The 22371-nt window shown below is 42.0% G+C and overlaps 1 protein-coding gene across 2 annotated transcripts in view; it reads right to left on the bottom strand.

Moving 5' to 3' along the window:
* ATXN1 (ataxin 1) overlaps positions 1-22371 on the bottom strand; it is a 400037-nt gene that overhangs the window by 260822 nt on the left and 116844 nt on the right. For both annotated transcript variants that reach the window (XM_088475948.1, XM_088475949.1), the window contains exon 2: positions 7812-7907. The gene's annotated coding sequence lies outside the window, so the exon portion shown is untranslated. The remainder of the gene's footprint in view (positions 1-7811; positions 7908-22371) is intronic.

Raw genomic sequence — 22371 nt, forward strand, 5'->3', positions numbered from 1 at the left:
CAAGGACCCTGGTGCAGTGCACCCCTGTTGCAATGCACCCCTGTTGCACCACTGGTAGATCCACCCCTGTAGCGTAATCACTTTAAGGATAATCAGTTTAGAACAGGTCAAAAGTACTTCTGCAGAGAGCTGGGGTGTTATTCTACTGGCATCATGGTAATATAGTTCTGTCAGAGTAACTCACAATTCTTGTAGAGAATTCAAATTAGTAAAAGGTTCTATATTTTATTTCCAAATATTTTGTTGAGCAGTCTCTGAAATTATACTGCCTTTACAAGCCTGGATGAAAATAATTGTTCTTATCATCAAAAAAAGTTGTTGGTGGACATAATAGATGCTCTTACCCTGGAATTCCTGAAGCTTTACGAAAGAGATGTCTAATGTGAGACATTGAGGTCCTGACAGTTGCAGAGACTCTAGTAATCTGATATGCACTTCTGTTGAATAATTTAAAGATCTATTATATTTTCAGACATTTCTATGTGAAAGGATAGTCAGAACCATGTGTCTCAGGTGTCTTAGATAGGGGAATAAAAATAGATTAACAGATTTCTGAGAAATCAAGCCAAGGACACTGTTCCCATTTTTTTGTACAATGGAGGCATGTATTTATGCTAACTTTATACAGGGAAAGCTCAACGTACAAAAGATGATCATTAAACTCACAAAAAGCACTCATGTATGGTTATTAACTTGTTCAAGAGAAATCTGGGGTTTATCATAGTCAATGAAATTACTTAGAACATAGCTGAGCTTTTTATGTTACTGAGATATATAATCAGGGGCAGCTTAAAGGGGTGGACTGACAGGGCAAGGCACTCGCCCGAAGCGCTGTGGCCTGGAGGTGCAGTCGCACATGCTGAACTAGCCTGGGACCGGGGCGGAGTTACAGTGCACCACAGTCCGCCCAACTCAATTAATCTTTTTGACCAGGTCTCCCACCCGCTGCTATGTCAACACACGTGTTCTGCGCTCAGCTGGGAGAATCCTCTGCCTGTAGCGCACTGGCAGCAATTGGAGATAGGCTGCTGCTGAGCGGGCATGTGGGCGGGACCTTGCTGTGATTGACGCGCCCATTCTGACAGACTGACCTGAGGCTGCAGCACGGGATTCCCCAGTGATGAGATCATGCTGTGCGTGCTTTCTGTGTGTGGCTGTGCTGGGCAGGGCCGTAACTAGGGTAGTGCGGCCTGTTCCATGGCACAGGGCACCGCAGGATAAGGGGCACTGTTCAGGCCTGTCAATTTTCTGTTTATTTTCATTATCACTTGTAGCTTCCTCTTATTTCATCCCCAGCATCTCCTTGCCACTCCTATTTCTTCGCTGGCCCTTCCCCATGAGGCCATTCCCCTTTTTTGGGTGCATTATGTCCTTATTTGAAAAATGAGGGGGCACCAATGCTCTTTCTGGCACAGGGCACCAAAAAGTCTAGTTACGGCTCTGGTGCTGGGTGCCTGGGAAGTAGAGGAAGAGCCCAGGAGGAGGCAGCACGCATTCACCTGGTAGGAGCAGGAGGAAGCCAAATCACCTGAAAGGTAGAGGGGCAGTCCGGCTGCCAAAAAAGAAGGTAAATTGGCCAGGATCAGGGAACGGGTTTCCTGTTGAGGTGATACAGGGAAAGAAACATGGGGCTGGGGCAGACACAGAGCAGAAGGCTAGAAAGTTACAGGGGGCGGAAGGGGTCCCAGTGAGTAGGAGGTTGGAGTGACACAGGGGGCACGAAGGTGGTGGGACACAGGTGGCAAAATTCAATTGTTATCACGGCTGTTAATAATGGGCGCCTGACTAGGCAATTCAATTGTTGCTCTGATCAGGCCAAAGTGCTCTAGCTGTCCACATTTCTCTTCACAGCCGCCTGAGATGGTCAGCAAAAATGTGTGAAAAGTCTGGCTTTTGGGCTCCCTAAGCAGTACTTTAGATGAGTTTAGCCACTTTGCACATCTAAACCTGGTGCTTTCAGATGTGACAAATGCAAGAATTAATAGGAGTCCAAAATAATTGAATTGTTCCGTCAGGCACCTATTAAGTATCGCCACAAAAAAACAATTGAATCGCCTCCGGGGTGCACGAAACTGCAGTGACACAGGAGGAAGGAGGCTGGAGAGACACATGGGACACAAGGCTGGAATGACACAGGGAGCCGGAGGCTGGATTAACATGGCGAAGGAGGCTGAAAAAATACAGGGGGCTGGAGGGGACACAGGGAACAGGCGGTTGTAAAGACAAGGGGCATTGATACACAAGGATACATATTATGGGCACAGCCAGATTGCATTGGTTCTTGGTTGGCTGTATGAACCAGTCACACAGGAATGTTGGTTAAGGATCAAGAGGATGTGAAAGTGACGAAAGAGTGTAAAATTATACTACATGTGGACTGTATAGAGGGGATGTAATTGGGTAGGATAGATTATTAAGGTTATGTGGGCAGTTCAGGATCTGATAAGCTTGCCTGAAAAGGTGAGTTTTAAGGGAATGTTTGAAGGTTTGGAGACTAGAGGAAAGTCTAATTGTGTGTGGCATACTCAACAGAGTGGGTGTAGCGCGAAAAAGTCCTTTAAACATGTAATCACATGATGACATTTGCTATCTTCAGTACATATTAACGAAATAGCAACATTGTCACTGAACCTAAAGAGACTTTAAGTAAATAAGGGATGGGCAACGTTATATTTTTGACTTGATTCTGGCGCTGTGCTAGAGTCTACTGTGCATGCGCAGGTCTTCATGGAAATGGTACAGTGGCCATTTTCTCTGCAACTTCTTCCTACTGTGCATGCGTAAAATGTTGATAAAATGGCCGCAACACCATTTTCCCGGTGATTTGTGCAGCACTGCCACTGCCGAGACAGGACTCCGGAGAGGTGAGTACTGAAGAAATAGGTGTAGGCTGTGCAGTTTGGGCACAGCACACCCTGCACCCATTATAGCTACCAATGGTGCTGATGTGGAGTGAGCAGCATGCCAGCGGTGTAATGTATATTGCATGAACTCACACTGTGTGTGTCCGCAAGAATGAACCAAGCTCTGAACCAACTCCGCGTCATCCCCAAAGTGTCCTACAGAATAAAACATTGTTTACAATTATGTTGGAGATGTATTTTACTGTTATTGTTGTATTATAAAACAAACAACACATCTGCCTTTTTCTATTGAAGTCTATGAGGGGTATTCAATATGGGAGCGAAAAGTCCGTGCTGGACTTTTCGCTCCACATCGGAGATTTTTCAGAGATAAAGTATCGGGCGCGCGCCTGCTTTATCCCCGTATTCAATATCAAATCTACGAAAACGGGACCTGGTGAAATGGGATTTGCGATAAACTACAAAATTTTCCTTGAAAAAATTGTAGGATCCCCCTAAAGTTGTAAAAACATGGGGGATCACTATGGGTACCCCCGTTTTAGCCTGCAAATGAAAGTCGGGGATTTAAATAGCCGCAGCAGGTGTTTTTTTCCCGACAGTGAAGAATTGTTGCAGAAGAGCACTTAGGTTATTTTTTTCGTTTTTTTAAGTGGTCCCATCAAATTTGGGGTACATGAAAATGGGTACTAGCATATTTTTATATCCCTAAAATAAGTTTTTAAAAATTCTGCAACTATGCACCTGCCGCTAATAGCCTATTCTAGAATACACCTGCCGCATACTTGCAGAATAGCCCTGAACCTATTTCCCTATTTTTAAACACTTTTTTCCCATTTTTTTTTTTTATCACCCCAATTTTTCAATTAATTTTTTGGGGTGTCCCTATTTTTTTTTTTTTTTGACACAGTTCTTTTTAAAATGTCATTCCCAGGGGTGCCGGCTATTTTTTTAAGCCTGCACCCCTAAACCCCAATTCTGCACTTTTTTTCGCCACCTATTCAGTGGTGAAAAGTTATCCCCATTTTTTTTTCAAAGACTTTTCGAACCTGCGAAAAGTCTTTGAAATTGAATACAGTGTAAAACTAAAACCTGCGATAATGACGTCATAGGTGCGATATTAACGCAAAAACAGAGTTGTCGCTCCATACTGAATTCCCCTATATGCCAGATAGTTTCCTCAGCAGAGCAAGTAGTATGGAAGCCCTCATCATATTACTTATTGGATATATGTAGAGAAATAGGGGTCGGTCCATGAGTAAATAAATAATTAATGGCACTTATAGGTAAGATATGTTGTTCCCTAAAGGGCACTCTCATCCAGCAGATTTGTTTTCCTGCTAGAAGTTGTTATGTATATTCAGGCAGCTGAGGGGAAGCTGACCCTGGAAAGATCCTATGTGTACACATCTTCAGCCATCCAGAAACGCTGGGCAGCCAGCCACTGGCTGCTCCAACAATGACACAAGATCTTACACTATTTTAAATACACAAAGCTATGCGTACTGTACAAATTTTAGTAGGTACAAACTGGTTTGGCTGTGTTTTACCATCTTCAAAGGTGCTGTTTATTTGACTTTATTTTTCTTTTGATGATAAGAAAAAAGAAAAAAAAAACACACATATAGGCATAACGTCATCATGAGCATACCTATTTGTCTGTCTCTAGAGAATACATCCCCTTTCTGTTTTTAGGAACTGCCCTCATAGAAGTGCCCTGCGCAACGTTTGTGGGATTGCATACATGGTAGAAGGATTACAACGTCAAAATCCTGATTATAACCAAGTTAAGACAATACCATTCATTAATGTGTATCCCCATAGAAAGTAGAGGGTGAAACTCAGTCTCAGTCACACCTACTGTAAGTACATGAAACTATCCAGTCCTTATTTTTAGGAAGGAAGGGATCTGCAATTAGAAATACCCTTGCAACACCTTGAATCTCATTGATATATCTTTTTACTTTTGCATGTAGGCAGAAACCAGGTGCATTGAGTATGCAACAAATAAATCTACCCTGCTCATCTAATCAGAATTAGCAAAGTTGGGCAACCCTTCCATTGCCACCTTGTCCCACATATAAATAGATGCATGACATCACAAACTATCATTTACACCATGTGCCTGAATTTCTTCAGCTTCATAAATCACCTTTATAGGACATCATTTTTTAACATGTTTGTTTACATTTATTCACTACCCCCCCTTCCAAAAAAAAACTCTACCCAGCACACCATACCGTCTGCTATTCCTGGATTAAAATACTTTTGCATTGGCTCAAGTGATCAAACTTGTTTGATAAGATGCTTTTGCTTAAATCTTTGAATAAATAAATAGGCATTATAATACATATTTCATTTTAAGAAAATCCATTGAAAGCAAATCTATATCATAAAATTGACTGCTGATAAAAATGATGTCATCATGTTTGAATGTAGGGGCAATTGGTATGATCGCATCCACGAGAGTGCGTGGGCAGTGAGAGAGATAGTAGGAGGGAGAAAGAGGTGGGATGAAATTGTTGGGGTGGGGAAGAGAGAAGGGGAAGTGAATGAGGTGGGGAGAAAGAGTCAGGGGCCTATTCATCAACACTAAAATAAAGTTTTTAAGGACATTTTCCTTAAATAACGTTATTTAAGTATTCATGATGACACTTAGCACAGGAGATAACACTGATATCTCCTTGCTAAGTCCCCCTGTGTTAATTTCCACACTCCACATACATTAGTACATTAGTATGGGGATATGGAAATTATGGTATTCATCAAATTCCAAAAATGATGTATTTTCGGAATTTAATGGAGGTACTATCCGCCACTGTGAGGTGGTGAATAGCAGGTAACACTTACCTGCGGTCAGCTGGACACATCCTCCGCAGCTCCCTCGGGCGCTCTGGTCCCTCCTCTGGCTCCGGTGGTTGCTCGCACACTGGGCCTGATTCAGACCCGCTCGCGAGCACTGAGCGCTCGCAAGCGGGTCGATGGTGCCCTAGTGCGCATGCGCATGACGGAGGGAGCTCCGTCGTGCGCATGCACGAGACCCAGATAGCGACAGCCAAGCTGTCGCACTGGGTCTTGCACCAAAGGGGGCGTGCTGTCGATGTTGATTGACAGCACGCCCCCTTTGGTGAGCATGCCGGGGGCGTGGCTGCCAGATGGAGGCGTTCCCATGGGAACGCCTACCATCTGGGTCCGGCCCCACTGACATTACTAGTGATGTCAGTGGGAGTGATTTTGGCTCTGATAGAGCCAAAATCACTCCAGGGCTTGCGGTCACCGAGACCCTACCGCAGGGTCTCGTCGCAAGCCCGATGGTAGCGATGGTCTTGACCATCGCGACCATCATCACGGACACTTGCATAAGCTGTGGGTGGTCCAGCTCTGAATCAGGCCCACTGTGCTCTCCCAGCAGAACACAATAAAGTTTCTAATAGAAAAAAAAAAATTTTTTCTTTTTCTAAACAGTACTGTGGTGCGCTGGGAGACCAGCAGGTAAGTGCAGGACGAGGGGGAAGTGAGCGGAGGGGGGAGGAGCGAGGGGGGGTTGGGGGGGAACAACTTACCGCCGCTGTAGGCAGTGCTGCACATGCGCTGGTTTTACAAATGTAACAGCGCATGCGCAGTACTGTTTCCAGCTGCAGTAATGTAGTGTAGAGAGGGAAAAGTATCTTATTTCCCGAAAAGCTGTCATCGCAAAAATGACAGCTTTTCGGAATAGATACTGATGGAGAAGAGGAATGATGAATTCCTCCGGTAATTAGGTAGAACTCCATGCGAGTTCTAAACCTAATTTTCTCCATCGATTTTTAAGGTATGATGAATAGGCCCCTCAGTGAGAGAATAGGATAGTTATATTTAAAACCAAGGACCTGATTCAGACACGGTCGCTAAGTTGTGCTTGCTCGCTCTGAGCGATTTTCCCGTCTGCCCATGCGTATACTTCGCAGTGCGCGTGCGCAAGCCAGTCTTTACAATCTGTTTTTGGCTGCTCTTAAGCCACTATCAGGTTGCTGCTTTGAGTGACAGATAGCGCCGTTTGTGGGTGGCAACAGGGGAAGGTGCTTGTAAACGGAGGAATGGTGTTGCGGACGCAGGCGTGTCAGGCTGTCAAAATGCCGTTTAAAGGGCGTGCATAATTAGCAAAGTAGCGTAATTGTTCACGTCACCTGCATGTATTTCAGCCCACACTAATCGCTGTGCTTGCGGCGAGTTAAGGCAACCTCAAGGGCTGCAAGCAGCTCAGATGGCTCTCGATGTTCCCGATTAATCCTACATTTCCCGGAGATGACGTGCGTTGTGAGTGGCAAGGGGGCATCTTTCTACACTTGCGAGCGCTCTTTGCCGTAGCTCGCTAAGAGATAGAGGGCATCCTTAAGCGAGCACTTCATTTAAATATCCATCACCTTTTTGCCAGCGAGCGGCCGCAACTTGCGATCAGGTACTGTGTGCTCATAAAAGGCATCTTGTGTAATTTTGAAACCAAATAAATTGTTTCATTTTAGAATAGGTAGTTGATATTTTAGAGGCACATCCAGTAACTGTCTTTCTGCATAATATACAGTATTTCCAAGACAAGAGCTCTCCAGGAACCCTGATCATTCTACAAAGGACACTTCTGCAGCAAGATGGTATTTTCAAAAAAGAGAAACAATGACAAGAATGCAGCTGTTAAGTTACCCAATGTATACCATAATAAAGGTACTGTCATAGCTTTCAGCACACATATCTCTCAAAGCTTTTAAATGGGCCACCCAGATACAGTACAGAGTAACCATTCTCTACTATGCTCCTAACTCACTTATATTCCTAACACACTCTCTACTGTTTGTCTGCAATTTTGCAACACTCAGCTCCAAGATGTTTCACTGGATCATATAACTGAGGAACCGTGCTCTCTACTACAATGTTATGACTCTTTCTTTAATAAACAATATTAATTTTTTAACTTACCTGGTTTATTCTTAACACCAGCATTCTTCTTTTCCACGATAGGATCTTGTCTGGCTATTCCAGCAACATTGTTTCACTTTCTTGACCTTTTTTTTTCTGAAAAACATAATACAAGTTATTAATTTTTTAAAAGGAAATGTTATTTAATAATAAATAGTTGCAGAATAATCATATTAATATTGCCATGTAACTTACAGAATGAGACAACAGCACCAAGAGCATTATTATTCATCAAATTATAGGTTTGTTATAAATACCGTACAGAACTGGGAAAATGTCTATAAACCAAAAAATCTGAAATTATCTCTGTTTTCATAGAAACACTTTTAAAAAGTGAACTATACACCTTATCTATTATATAATGCTATACATATCTATCACTGGCAGAGATGGGGATTGTAGTCAAAAATGTTGGGTCTATAACACTAGATCACTAAATTATTTGTATATACAGTATATATATATATATATATATATATATACATACATATACACACACACACACACATGGGGTGGACGTGCAGTGCATAGGTAGAGAAGACACAATCTGACCCTCTGGTTGTGAACTGTAATCTCTTACTTAAGTTCTTGTGAAATTTCAGGGCACAGAACCATATATAAGCAGCACGGCACACCAAAGAAATCAGCTTGTTCACTTCCTTCATGAAAATTGTTAGAGCTCAATAGAGGCCATTGGAAAGCCATGATCAACTATGACTACAAGAGCAGTCTGTGACAGCAGGAGAGTTTTAACTGACTGCAAGATACTTTTTGGGAGGAAGCACCATATCAAAAAAGTCAGCTCAGTGGACCCCAGTTGGTGTTGTGCCACCACAGAAGTTCCAACATGAATGCAGCATGGTCAAGCAGATGTGGCTGTTTTGTGACCAAAACTGATCACTTACCACTCGTGCAGCAGCGAACCATCACTCTGGCACTGGTACGCCAGCCAATGCCTGATGCAAATGCTGGAAGCCATTTCCAGGCACCGTCCAAGTACTCGCGCTCGTGGTGCCTCCATCACGACGATTGCACCTGCCCACAAGTCCAGGAAAGTGGTGAAAATTCCTTCCCATGAGCGCATCCAGGAGCTTGGTCATCCATGTATGTATATATGTATATATATATATATATATATATTACAATAAATCAAACACAACTCATAAATTGTACAACCTATTTACTCCTATTGCCAGTTTGATATAAAAGGATCACACTGAGGCATATCCAATTGGGCGCAAGATTTTTGCAGCAAAAGTTAACACACCACTCGTACCAAATTTCCGATTACCGCTATTCAATAGAAAGAAAATTTGGCGCAATCATTTTTACTGCAAAGTCAGCAGTAAAATTAAAACAAAATGGGGAAATTATCCAGTACCCTAAAAAAAAGTCAAATTAATAATAATCTATTACTGTCCTAAAGTAAAATAATTTGGAGCTCTTAATTGCTGTTTTTTTATATATTTTTTAAAACATGTTTAAAAATAATAGAAAGTTATTTTTAAGCAAATAAATCTTCTACTTATTTTTAGGGGTGCTTAAAAATGCACGTTAGCTAATTTTGTAGTAATTTTAAGCCACTTTAATTTGTTTAAAATTTTTTAAATACACCTGTAACTCCCACCTGCAATGTTTGTGCGCTTGCGCGAGACGCGGCTAGCGACGGGGTAACCGTCGCTCCGGGTCTCGCACCAAAGGGGGCGTGCTGTCAATGTTGATTGACAGCACGCCCCCTTTGGTGGGCGTGCCGGGAGCGTGGCTGCCAGACGGAGGCGTTCCCATGGGAACGCCTACCGTCTGAAGCCGGCCCCACTGACATCACTAGTGATGTCAGTGGGAGTGATTTTGGCTCTGATAGAGCCAAAATCACTCTAGGGCTTGCGGCAGCAAGACCCTACCGCAGGGTCTCCGTCGCAAGCCCGATGGTCGCGATGGTCTTGACCATCGCGACCATCATCATGGACGCTCGCATAAGCTGTGGGTGGTCACCCACAGCTATGCGATCGTCCAGGAGGACGCTCCATTTTCATGTAGTAGGGCCCTGATTCAGAGCGAGCGCTCTGGTCAGAGCGTCCGGCTCTGAATCAGGCCCCAAGTCCTGACTTTTTTTAACCTTAAACTAACAATTTTCCCTAGCTTTGCACCTGATCTGAGTCTGCGAGAAAAAAGCTGTGTTAATTCCTTTTGAAATTACCACAGTTACAATTCTCACGTCCAAGTTTAATTGAATAGGAGAAACCCTGAGGCCGGACGAAATTTCACATGTCTCGTGAATTTTTTTTTTTACGAGGTAAATTGAATATGCCCCTTTATGTAAGTACAGCCTATTCAGCAAATTATAGCAATATTGAGAAGTCAAGAAGGCAATGATATCTAGTAGACACTGTATTTTAAATACTACAACATTCTCTGCAAATGAATATAATAAGCGAGAAAGTTTGTCTGTCTATTTGTCCTTTATGCATTGCCAGAGTTTTGGACCTAGCTCCAACAAATTTAGCAGGGTGGTGCAGTTTGACCAGGATTAGGTTTTTTCCTAGGTTTGAACTTCGTCAGGGCCACACACTCCCTAAAAATAGGACACTCTTAAATTACACAGTCTCTGGGGCTGGCTCAAGTGGAAATTGGCAGTTTGCCAAAAACATGTGTGAAAGCTACAAAAGTATACTTTTACCCTCACAGTCTGAGCAAGTGTCAAGCTTTATGACTCAGATAGAGGAACGACAGTCCGATCACAACATTGTAATCGTACTGTCGTTCCTCATAATGTGCAGTGCCTACACTGAATGATATGTCGTTCAGTGCATGCACCCTCCCTCATCCCCGAACATGCCAAAACTGTCGTTATCGGCAAATTGACCAGCATGTTCAGGCGAAGATTGATGTAGAAAACAACCAGCGGGAGCGCGCATCGCTGGTCGTTTCGTCATTTTTATGCTGATTTGTGAACGATTGTGAACGATTAATGAGCGATTGAACGATGTGGTTATCGTTAAATCGCTCATTTTAATCGCCTAGTGGATATGCGGCTTTAGTCCTTTTTAAAGTTACTATATACAGTATATTAAAAAGCCATCTGTGTTTGAATGCAAGGGTATAACTGTAATCAGCTGGCGGACTGGCACCAAATCAACACCCCCTCAGAGGCCCTGACTGGACTGGCCCACTTTGTGTGCGTGATTGGGTGTGATTGGATGCAGGGGGAGTGGCGGGCCACAGAGGCAGCTTGGGCACCAGAGCAGCCAAACCCCTTGCACCCACGGTAGTTACTAGCAAATAGTGGAGTCTTTTCAGGATCACTTGAATGGGGCTATAGGCGAGGACAATGTAAACAAATAAAGGCTGCAGGTGTACATCAGGGTCCAGTCTTCAACCAATGCTGGATATCCTAATAAGTATGCAATAAAGTCAACTTTATGGCCCCATACATCTGCCGGCCATTTCCCCAATTCCCTCAGCGACCGGAACCACCGGTCGGGAATAAAGATCGGTAGCCATCGATGATCTCCATTCCATCGGTGAGTCAATTAAATTCTTCTTGTTAAAAACCCAGATTTGCTCATTTTGATCATATTTTGGTCAGGATCGGCAAATTCGTGAGATGCTCCAAGCCCAGCGTCTGGGGATCAGGCAATTGCCCCAATACATTGCATTGCCTTTAGTTGTAGTATGAAAATATTCTACCCTTGGTTGCTTTTGCCTATAACCGTTCCTGAATTGAGCTGAACATGAGTACCTTAATTAGAAATACCCCCTAACTGGACTTTCTGTTAAAAAAAAAAAGTTTGCATGTAGTTCTTTAAGTATATTGGAAAACTGCAGGTGGGTGGTGAAAAAATGTAACCTGTATTCTTCTTCTAGGTACTTTAAAGAATGTTGCAGACATAAGTAGCTCAAGAGTGATTTACAATATAATAGAAAGCAATCTCCTTATATATTGTACCATTCACAGAACTCTACCACGTACAGTATGTCCTTTTGTACAGTATTTTCATTTACTCATTTGCCATGATGGGATTATATAATTGTACAAGTTAAGAAAGTTTATTTATTATTCTACTTATGGAATTCTAATATTCAATGTCTTCTTGTATTTCTATAACTATAAACCATTAAATGTCAGAAGAGCAAACATTTTCCCCTATTGTGGTACCAGACATAAAATGCACTAAAGTCCTTTTTGTGTCTGGAATGATTTCCCATTGTGTCTGCATTTCCAGGGCTGCACACTGCAAGGACTTCTGTTCATCCCTCACTGGTTACATTATGAAGATATTTTACCGCTATAATCGATGTACTGCATTAAACACCAATTAGATTTAAGACATGCTTCTAATGTATAAATCATTTTTCAGTTTTTGACAGTTACAATGAACAAAAAAGAAATGTAAAACTCTAAGCATGGAAAACATCAAAGTGACAACCTAATGTCTTGCATCAAGAAATCATAATTCATGAAATATTACATAATACATTATATAAAAATGTTGAATATTAGTGTGTTCAAGGTCACTGGAATGGAGCAATATATTCTCAAAATACACTATTTTGTTTTTCGCTTTTACCATCCAGTCTAAATAATACTATTGTATTTCTAATTAAATAGTCACATTTCTGTTAAGCCTCTTATGCATAATAGATTTTTATGTTTTCAATGTATGCAATAGTATGGATTTTAATGTGTGAGAAAGTTGGAAAACAAAATATAAATGAAGGTGTAAAGATGTTTCAGTTTATGGGGCCTATTCATTAAACCTAAAAATTCTCTAGAGATAATTAGGTTTAGAACTCGCATGGAGTTCTACCTAATTATAGGTGGAATTCATCATTCCACCTCTCCATAAGTATCTATTCCGAAAAGCTGTCATTTTTGCGATGACAGCTTTTCGGGAAATAGATACTTTTCCCAGCCTACACTACCTTATCGCATCTGGAAACAGTGCTGCGTATGCGCTGTTACATCTGTAAAACCAGCGCATGCGCAGCACTGCCTACAGATGCGTTAAGTTTGTGTACCCACAGTGGTGAATAGTAACTGCATCAAATTCCGAAAATACATAATTTTCGGAATTTGATGAATACCACAATTTCCACATCCCCATACTAATGTATGGGGAGTGTGGAAATTAACGCAGGGGAACTTAGCAAGGAGAAATCTGTGATATCTCCTGTGCTAAGTCTGTTCATGAATACCAAAATAACGTTATTTAAGGAAAATGTCCTTAAAAACGTTATTTAGTGTTGATGAATAGGCCCCTATGTGTTTTACAGATCACTGCCAAGCTATTTTCCATGTACTCATTTACTGAATGACCCATTGGGCCTGATTCAGAGGCGCTCGCAAAAAGCGAGCTCTCGCTCTGAATCAGGGCGGGCGCTGCTTTTTTTTAGTTGCGGCCTCCTGGCCGCTCGCATAGCTGTGGGTGACCAGGCCAGGAAGATGGCGGCCAGGAAGATGGTCGCGATGGTCAAGACCATCGCGACCATCGGGCTTGCGGCGAGACCCTTGTGGTAGGGTCTCGTGGCGCAAGCCCCAGAGAGCTTCTGGCTCTAATAGAGCCGGAAAGTCTCTCACTGACATCACTGGTGATGACAGTGGGGCCACCCACAAACGGCAGGCGTTCGCTTGGGAACGCCTCCGTTTGTGAAGCCACCCCCGGGCCACGCCTACAAAACAAGGCGAACTGTCGATCAACATCGAAAGCTGCCCCTTTTGAAGTGAGCCACGGAGCGAGTGCTTTTTGCGCTCGCTCCGGGTTCGCGCGTGCGCACTGCGAGCAGGTGTGAATCAGGCCCATAGTCCCATAACTAGACCTTTTCTAGCAAAAACAAAGGATCTCAAACTAATACAATTGGGCCACCAGAATTGTGTGTACTGTGAGGGCCGCCAAGACAGCGGCCAGGCCACGGTACTAAGGAGCATGGTCACACTCCAACATGGGACCTCTGCAGGAGCTGAGTGCCACAAATGGGGCCATGCTATACATCCCTTGCACCTCAGGGCTCCCAGAGAGGGCTGTCCACCTTCCCCACCTGATCCCCCAGTACAAATTGCATAGGCATGGGCAAGTTGCCATACCTTATAATGGTATGTTATTGGGTGAAATAAGACCATACATACACAACAAAAGTCATCTAAGTAGTTATAATAAGCCAATTAACCAGTATAATAGGCAATATTAAAGTTTGCATGGCTTATGAGATTTGCACTTCATGATCTCTGAAGGCATTAATACTAGCTGTTAGGAGCAGGCTATGTACTAAGAGGAGAACAGTCGTGTGGAACAGTCATCACTGTGTTCGAAGAACCCGAGTACAGTACAGTACATTCCCCAAGAACTTCTTGAACTCCTAACATTTTTATCCTTGAATGGAGTCTGTCTTTAACAAAAAGCTGGAGAGCACAGGTGGATTTGTCCATCTTCTACAATAAACACAGAAAGTGGATGCTTACATGCACTTTTCTAAACGTGTATCATAAAGTGGGGGTATAGATTTTGATCCGTCTTTCATACTAAAAGCCATTTGTCATAGCTTTCACTAAACATTTGCTTTACTTTACAAATTGACCAAAGGATTATTTAAAAATGTCTTGCTGTCACACTATCAAACACAATTGTTTGTGTGGTTAAAAACCCAGCAGGAGGAACTTGAATAGAGAAAATGTCAGGTGCCGCATACAATTTCATACCATTTCTGACCCATTGAGGCAATAAAGTAATTATGTATAATTTTTCACAATACTAAGCCTGGAATTCTCGGCTCTTTGAAATCTTAATAGCTTCTAATGGTAGTGTGCAGTCCTCAGACGTCTGTTTGCAGTCTAGCAAATAACCACACAAAGACAGCAAATTTGGAGTTGTACGCTACTTTCCATTCTTTGCGGGAAAATAAAACATGGGTACACGTGTAAGAATTTAGGAAATGTCCAGCTGTGATACAGTAAATGTCAATTGGGACTTAGGCCCTGATTCAGAGTAAGTGCAAGGGGATCAAGACAGATCTGGATTAAGACTTTGGGGGTCTTGGGGCACTTAAGACTGGGGGGCCCTAAAGAGCATCATTTGGGACATGGGGATCCAGTTCTCATGTGCACATGAAAAGGGGAAATGGTCACATATCACACCCTCATTTCATGTCACACGGAGGTGTGTAAATCATTTCCTTGCAGAGCAGGTAAGAGTTACCTTCCTACCTTTCCCCCTGAAATACAGAACAGTCCCGCCTAAAATTGGGGTGGTTGAAGGGATATGCATATACTGTATACATAGGGCGGGATGTATCAAGCATCGCATTTTATATGTGATACAGCCCTGAGCCCGACACTTAACGTATGCAGTGGTGTTTATTAACGGCATATGCATGAAGATTTGTGATTATTTACGCAAGGACAGCTGGTTTTCAGAATTTTGACCGCATTTTACCGTTAGTACATAATCACACACATATACACATACTGTATATAAAGTCACACATATATACAAATACATAGTTACACACATGCACATATATATATATATATATATATATATATATACAGTCACACACATACAAAGGGCGGTATTCAATTTGTTTTGTACCCGCGATAAAGTTCAGCCTGCCGGACTTTTCACCTACATCGCGTCTTTTGGCTGCGGAAACTTATCGTGCGCGTCCCCAATATTCACCCTATTCAATTCCAAAAGATGCAAAAATGGAGACACGCGAAGTCAGAACAGGCGGAAAGTGGTGTCAGAATCGGGGAAATCAGCCAGAACCCCCCAAAAAGATGCAGAAACATTGGGGATCAATGTAGTAGTGCCCAAATAGCCCTAGTAAAACTGTTTGGGGTACTTAAGTTGGTACAATTAGCGTCTTTGGACAAGTGGTGAAGAATGGCATAAAGCAGTATTTTTTGGTGAAAATAAGTAGTCCTGGCAAATTTGGGGTACCTGAAAATGGGTGCAAACATCTTTTAATGTCTCTAAAGTGAAGTTTTTAAAAAAGTTAAATTTCTCCGTCATACAAGCACCTGCACTCCCAAAAACACTTGACCCTTTCTTAGAGCACCCCCAGAACATTATTTCACTAGTTTTTGAAGTTGTCCCTCTAACTTTGTGCTTTTTCACCCCCAAAATGAAAGTACTTTTTGGGGGTGTTCTTGAGTTTTTTTCAGGAATTTTTTGACGCAGTTATCCTTCAGGGGGCTGTCCCAAGGGTTCTGAGTGGTTTCCCCACCTTTGCACCCAAAATAAAAAATGTGCACTTCTTTTCTCCTGCTATTCAGAGGCAAATCTTTTTCGCCTATTACACTGCATTGACTTTCCGCATACACGAAACCCGGCTGGAATTGAATACGGAGATAAGTTTCCAACAGGTGAAAAGTTGCAATCGGTGATACTTTTCACGGATCACGGCTTTAAGGTGAGAGAGAGGAAGGAGGTGGTGGCGCTATACTGTCTGCTTGCACGTGTGTCTGTGACTGCATGTGTGTGTATGTATGTATGTGTGTCTGTAACTGTATTTATCTATGTATGTGCGTGTGTATGTGTGACTGTATGTATGTGTGTATAAGTGTGTTTATGTATGTGTGTATAAGTGTGTTTATGTATGTGTGTATATAACTGTATTTATGTATGTGTGTGTGTACGTGTCTGTTTGTGTGTGACAGTGTGTATGTATGTCTCTGACTGCATTTACAGTGAGGCAAAAAAATATTTGGACAGCCACCGATTGTGCAAGTTGTTGCACTATAAAAGAGAGAGGTCTGTAATTTCCATCATAGGTACACTTCAACTGTGAGAGACAGAATCTGCACAATACATTCTGGAAATCACATTGTATGATTTTTAAATAATTTTTTTGTATATTCTTGTGGAAAATAAATATTGGGACACCTACCAACCAGCAAGAATTTAGGAAGCTCATCTATCCGCCACTCGTTACCTGTATTAATGGCACCTATTTGAACTGGTTAACTGTATAAAAGACACCTGTTCACACCCTCAAACAGTCAGATTGCAACCTCTCCACCATGGCCAAGACCAGAGAGCTGTCTAAGGACACCAGGGACAAAATTGTAGACCTGTACAAGGCTGGGATGAGCTACTCGACAAGAGGCAATCAGCTTGGTGAGAAGAGATCAACTGTTGGCGCAATTATTAAAAAATGGAAGAAATACAAAATTACTGACAATCTCCCTTGACCAGGGGCTCCATGCAAGATCTCACCTCATGGGGTATCAATGATCTTGAGAACGGTGAGGGATCAGCCCAGAACTACACGGGGGGACCTGGTCAATGACCTCAAGAGAGCTGGGACCACAGTCACAAAGGTTACCATTAGGAACACACTACGTTGTCATGGATTCAAATCCTGCAGCGCCCGAAAGGCCCCCCTGCTTAAGCCAGCACATGTCCAGGCCCGTCTAAAGTTTGCCCGTGACCATCTGGATGATCCAGAGGAGGATTGGGAAAATGTCATGTGGTCAGATGAGACCAAAATAGAACTTTTTGGTATAAACTCCACACGCCGTGTTTGGAGGGAGAAGAATGATGAGTGGCATCCCAAAAACACCATACCCACTGTGAAGCATGGGGGTGGACACATCATGCTTTGGGGATGCTTTTCTGCAAAGGGGACAGGATGACTGATCCGTATTATGGAGAGGATGAATGGGGCCATGTATAATGACATTTTGGGGAAAAACCTCCTTCCCTCAGTAAGAGCATTAAAGATGCAACGTGGCTGGGTCTTCCAGCATGACAATGACCCCAAACACACCGCCTGGGCAACTAAGGAGTGGCTCCGTAAAAAGCATTTCAAGGTCCTGGATTGGCCTAGCCAGTCTCCAGACCCCAACTCAATAGAAAATCTGTGGAGGGAGTTGAAAGTCTGTGTTGCCCGGCGACAGCACCAAAACATGACACATCTAGAGAGGATCTGCAATGAAGAGTGGGCCAAAATACCTGCTGCAGTGTGTGCAAACCTGTTCAAGAACTACAGGAAACGTTTGACCTCTGTAATTGCCAACCGAGGTTACTTTACAAAGTATTGAGTTAAACTTTTTGATTGTCCAAATATTTTTTTTCAGAAAGAATATACAAATAAATTGTTTAAAAATCATACAATGTGATTTCCGGGATTTTTTTGTTCTGATTCTGTCTCTCACAGTTGAAGTGTACCTATGATGGAAATTACAGACCTCTCTCTTTTATAGTGCAACAACTTGCACAATCGGTGGCTGTCCAAATACTTTTTTGCCTCACTGTAAATGTAGTCTGAGACATACATACACACTGTCACACACAAACAGACACGTACACACACACATACATAAATACAGTTATATACACACATACATAAACACACTTATACACACATACATAAACACTCATACACACATACATACAGTCACACATACACACACATACATAGATAAATATAGTTACACACACACATACATACATACACACACATGCAGTCACAGACACACGTGCAGGAAGACAGTATAGTGCCACCACCTCCTTCCTCTCTCTCACCTTACAGGGTACACTACACTCGGGTATATTTACTAAAGTGCGGGATTTTAGAAATGGAGATGCTGCCCACAGCAACCAATCTGATTTTAGCTATTATCTCATAGAAGGTGCAAGATATGATAGAATCTGCTTGGTTGCTATGGGCAACATCTCCACTTTTAAAACCTGCACTTTAGTAAATATACCCCTTACTGTCTATATAGCAAAGTAGGTCCTCCGTTCCCTCCTCTCTCTCCCATGCTCCTGGCCTGGCTGGCAGTGACTGAGTGCCGTGTAGCCCCACCCCCTACCCCGACTCCACCTTCCTTTCAGCCTCCTACAGCTCGAAGAGCAGTCCTGCTATTCCATAGCTGTAATCAATGACTGGGGGTCCCTATGAGAGAGGGTAGCCCAGGGTGACGTGCCCCCTGCGCCCTCCTCCCCTTAATCCGGCTCTGGGTCAAGAGAGTGTGCTGCATCAATACCCCCTCCCAATATTGGTGCAAGTGCTTGTTACTATTCCATGTGAAATGCAATTGTGTTTGACACTGGCATTTTCCTATTGGGGGAGCAGCCTAACGTGCGCATAACAATAATCCCTATAATAAAAAGAGGCCGCACATGTCATGGGTGTAGGAGAAAGAGCACTCAGAAAAGTGAAATGCAGTTTTAAGCTATCAGTCTATTTTCTTATGTTCCAACTTTCAGTCTGATATTGTTATTTAGCACCTAGGATGCTTCTGATAATGTATTGCAGTAAAGCTGGGAACAGATTAGACAATATATTAGACAATTTGCCAATTTCCGACAAATCACCCAAATCATCCAGTGTGTATGCACTCTTGCACGCTCCCGCGCGTCATTTGTCGCATCTTCAGATCAGCCTGCAGTGTAGGACGATTTGAAGACTCAAGGAATGACACCATGGTTCTGGATATGGCAGGGAGCGACATATCGGGCGGTCATATGCCAGATCGTGCAGTGTGTAGTGTCTAGTGAGGGCCCAGCTTAAGCCATATATATTGTAGCATCCCATAGAACTGTAATGTCTGCAGTAAGTAACTGTTAAATAGTGACTGCAAAGAACGTCACAAATAGACACAAATATATTTTGTCTGTTTAAAAAAGAGTTGATGAAACAAGTGCTGCGACCTGGATGACCTTTCTTTTTTTTTATTTATAAGCTTAAAGTCACATCTCATCTGTCTGGGAAATTACCATGGTAACCTGCAATTGTATGGGTATACTACAGTATCACCAAAGCATGTCGCATCCCATTCTTCCTCTGATATGACCTGTCCAGAGCTCATGCATATAACCTAAAATACCCAGATAGGGATTGCCAATTATGTTGATTTAATGCACTTAATTGTCTCAAATGCAGTTATTGCTAATTAATGTATCCATTTAAGATACAATATATACAGTATATATTAGACACACTCACATACAGACAATAAATAACACTCACCTATATTATATACAGAAACAGTTTCCCTTGTGAAATGACCAGGCATGCCTAACCTGCGTAAAGGGCTGCCAGTGATTACAGTGTGAAATTCAGGTGATACAATTGCTGTATAGTGTTTGTAATATAATATAATATTTGTTCCTGATAAAAACAAATATAGTCACTGAAACATTGGAGAGAACATGAGCCTCATTGTCTCTTCTTATTACAAGTCCCCGTGTGCCACCATTATTGTATTTATCTATGCAGGTATTTTGTTGTTGGGCTATATATATATATATATATATATATATATATATATGTGTGTGTATATATAGCTCTCAAAACTCTGATGGCACTCCTGGATGTCCGGAAGAGTGGACAAGTCTCCCAGAGTACGCCTGCCAGCCGCCCGTGACTGATGTGCGTCATCATGGCCCTGCCCCTTCACAATGCCGGTAATTATGATTGTGCCATCAAGTATGAGGGTGAGGTGCATGCATGGTAAAGAGGGACCAGCAGCCATCCAAAAATCTACTGATTACAGAAAATCAGCTCTCAGCAAATCGGCAAAAGTTAAAAAAAATATATATTATTCCAAACTGGCATTTCAGTCACACCGCTGACTTTTGTCAAGGACATATACATATAAAACTGATTTTAAAGATAGATAAATTCTACAACAAAAGTCACTTGAGATTTGAACAAGTATTTAAGTGTGGCCTATGAGAGTGAAAACCACCATAAATGAATATGGTCCTGCTTCAGGAGCTCAGTAATGCTTGAAATGTACAATAGATGTGGATAGATCTGAAGATGTTTTAGAGATCTTGTCCCATCTGCTTTCCTGATACAAGTGAGTAAAAGCCTTTGCTACAATATAAATTTAATTTTCTCTCACTTAAGTCAAACCCAATGAAGGAAATTGAATAGTTAATGGTAAGTGTGATTAATGCTGCCTACATGTAATTACCATAATAGTTGAATACAGAACATTCCTGTATGTGTAGTATAGTATTGATAGGCATTATGTTGATGTAAGAGATACTTGGCTCCAATACAGAACTTGCAGCTGCAATTATGTATTTAACAACAACTGCAATTTGTACTGTAAGACTGGTTAATTGCACAAAGCAATACCTGAGACAAAGGTCACAACAGAGACCAAGATCATTTCACATCACGTCTTTTCATTTTTTTTTGTACATACGTAATCCAGTGTCTGAGCCTCTTGGCAGAATTTTGCTGACATTGTCTGCTCCATATTCATGTGCTGTAGCATATACAGAAAGCTTGTTAAATGAGATTTGTGACATGCAAAAGCAGCAAAATGATAACAAGGATGTTCTGGTTAGGACTGTGTTATTCAGCCAATAGAATTTTTGGTTACTGAAGTTTACAGATGAGTTTCTTTGCACAAAGTTATGTCATAGCCATGTAGCTATTTGTAGTATTGAAATGTTATTGCATTACTATATTCATTTGCAGTATTGTTATGTGCCGCAAGTGTGATACAACTATGAATTTAAACTAATGATGGTGGTGATCCTTCACTAGTGATATGGTGGTAATTCTTCACTAGTGATACTAAGCACTATGCCACCATTGTAAAATATTCTCAGCTTTGTTTCATAAATCAGAAATCAGAGAACAAAGCTGAACGGTAGCAACCGACCTCCATGTCACATGACCACCTCCACATATAAAAGGAGAAGGAAAAGTTAGTGTGTTCTCCCAGATTCCTCTACAGGGTTTGGAAAATGATAACTGTACTGAAATCTTATTGGTTTAGTCTGATGAGTCTGATAATACTTTAAAGGCAAACCAATCTGGTTTTACCTCTTATTAAAAACACTGGCAGACTCACCAGGATCTTGACGATGCCTGTATCTTGCAGGCTTTTACATATCCCCTAGTCTGATGAAATCAAATAAAAAGCAAACACTTAACTTGCATTACTTGTTCCCCAATGTGCCTGATAGCACCATGCCTCTTCTCCCTGGTTGGCTTGTTTGAAACAAATCAGATCGAGTGTTGATGAAACGATTCCAGGATCTTCCAATTCAAGGTTTATCTCATCTCATCACACTCCAACCAAAATACTTTCTTTTAGGTATAAAGAGAACCATAAGCTTGGGGGTTGTACGGAAACCCACCAATCACTATTTCCTCACCCTCTTTAGTGAAGTTCTAAATACACTCAACAATTAGGGCCAATTCAGACTTGCACTCTAGTCCACTTTCTGGATGGATCTTGCATATTTTAGTACTGCATATAATTAGTAGCTGCGCATCTATGCAGTTATGGATAACAGAATAACTGCCCTGCAGGAAAGTCAAAAAATTCCAAAATAAATCCATAAATAAATATGTATAACCTTTACAGTGAACAGCTACCATATACTGTACGCCATGGTCAAAAGTATTTAATGGAGCGTACACACGGTCAGATTTGTCAGACTTGTCAGATTTGTCAGATGAACGACTGAACGATTGAACGATTTGAACGATTTGACCAAAGTTTTGAACGATTTGAACGATTGAACGATTTTTGACTGCATTAAAATGAATGGAATCGTCCAAGTCTGACTGCAAACCCATCAGATGT

The sequence above is a fragment of the Taudactylus pleione genome, unplaced genomic scaffold (genome assembly GCF_031769625.1).
Source record: "Taudactylus pleione unplaced genomic scaffold, aTauple2 ptg000179l, whole genome shotgun sequence".
Taxonomy (NCBI): Eukaryota; Metazoa; Chordata; class Amphibia; order Anura; family Myobatrachidae; genus Taudactylus; species Taudactylus pleione.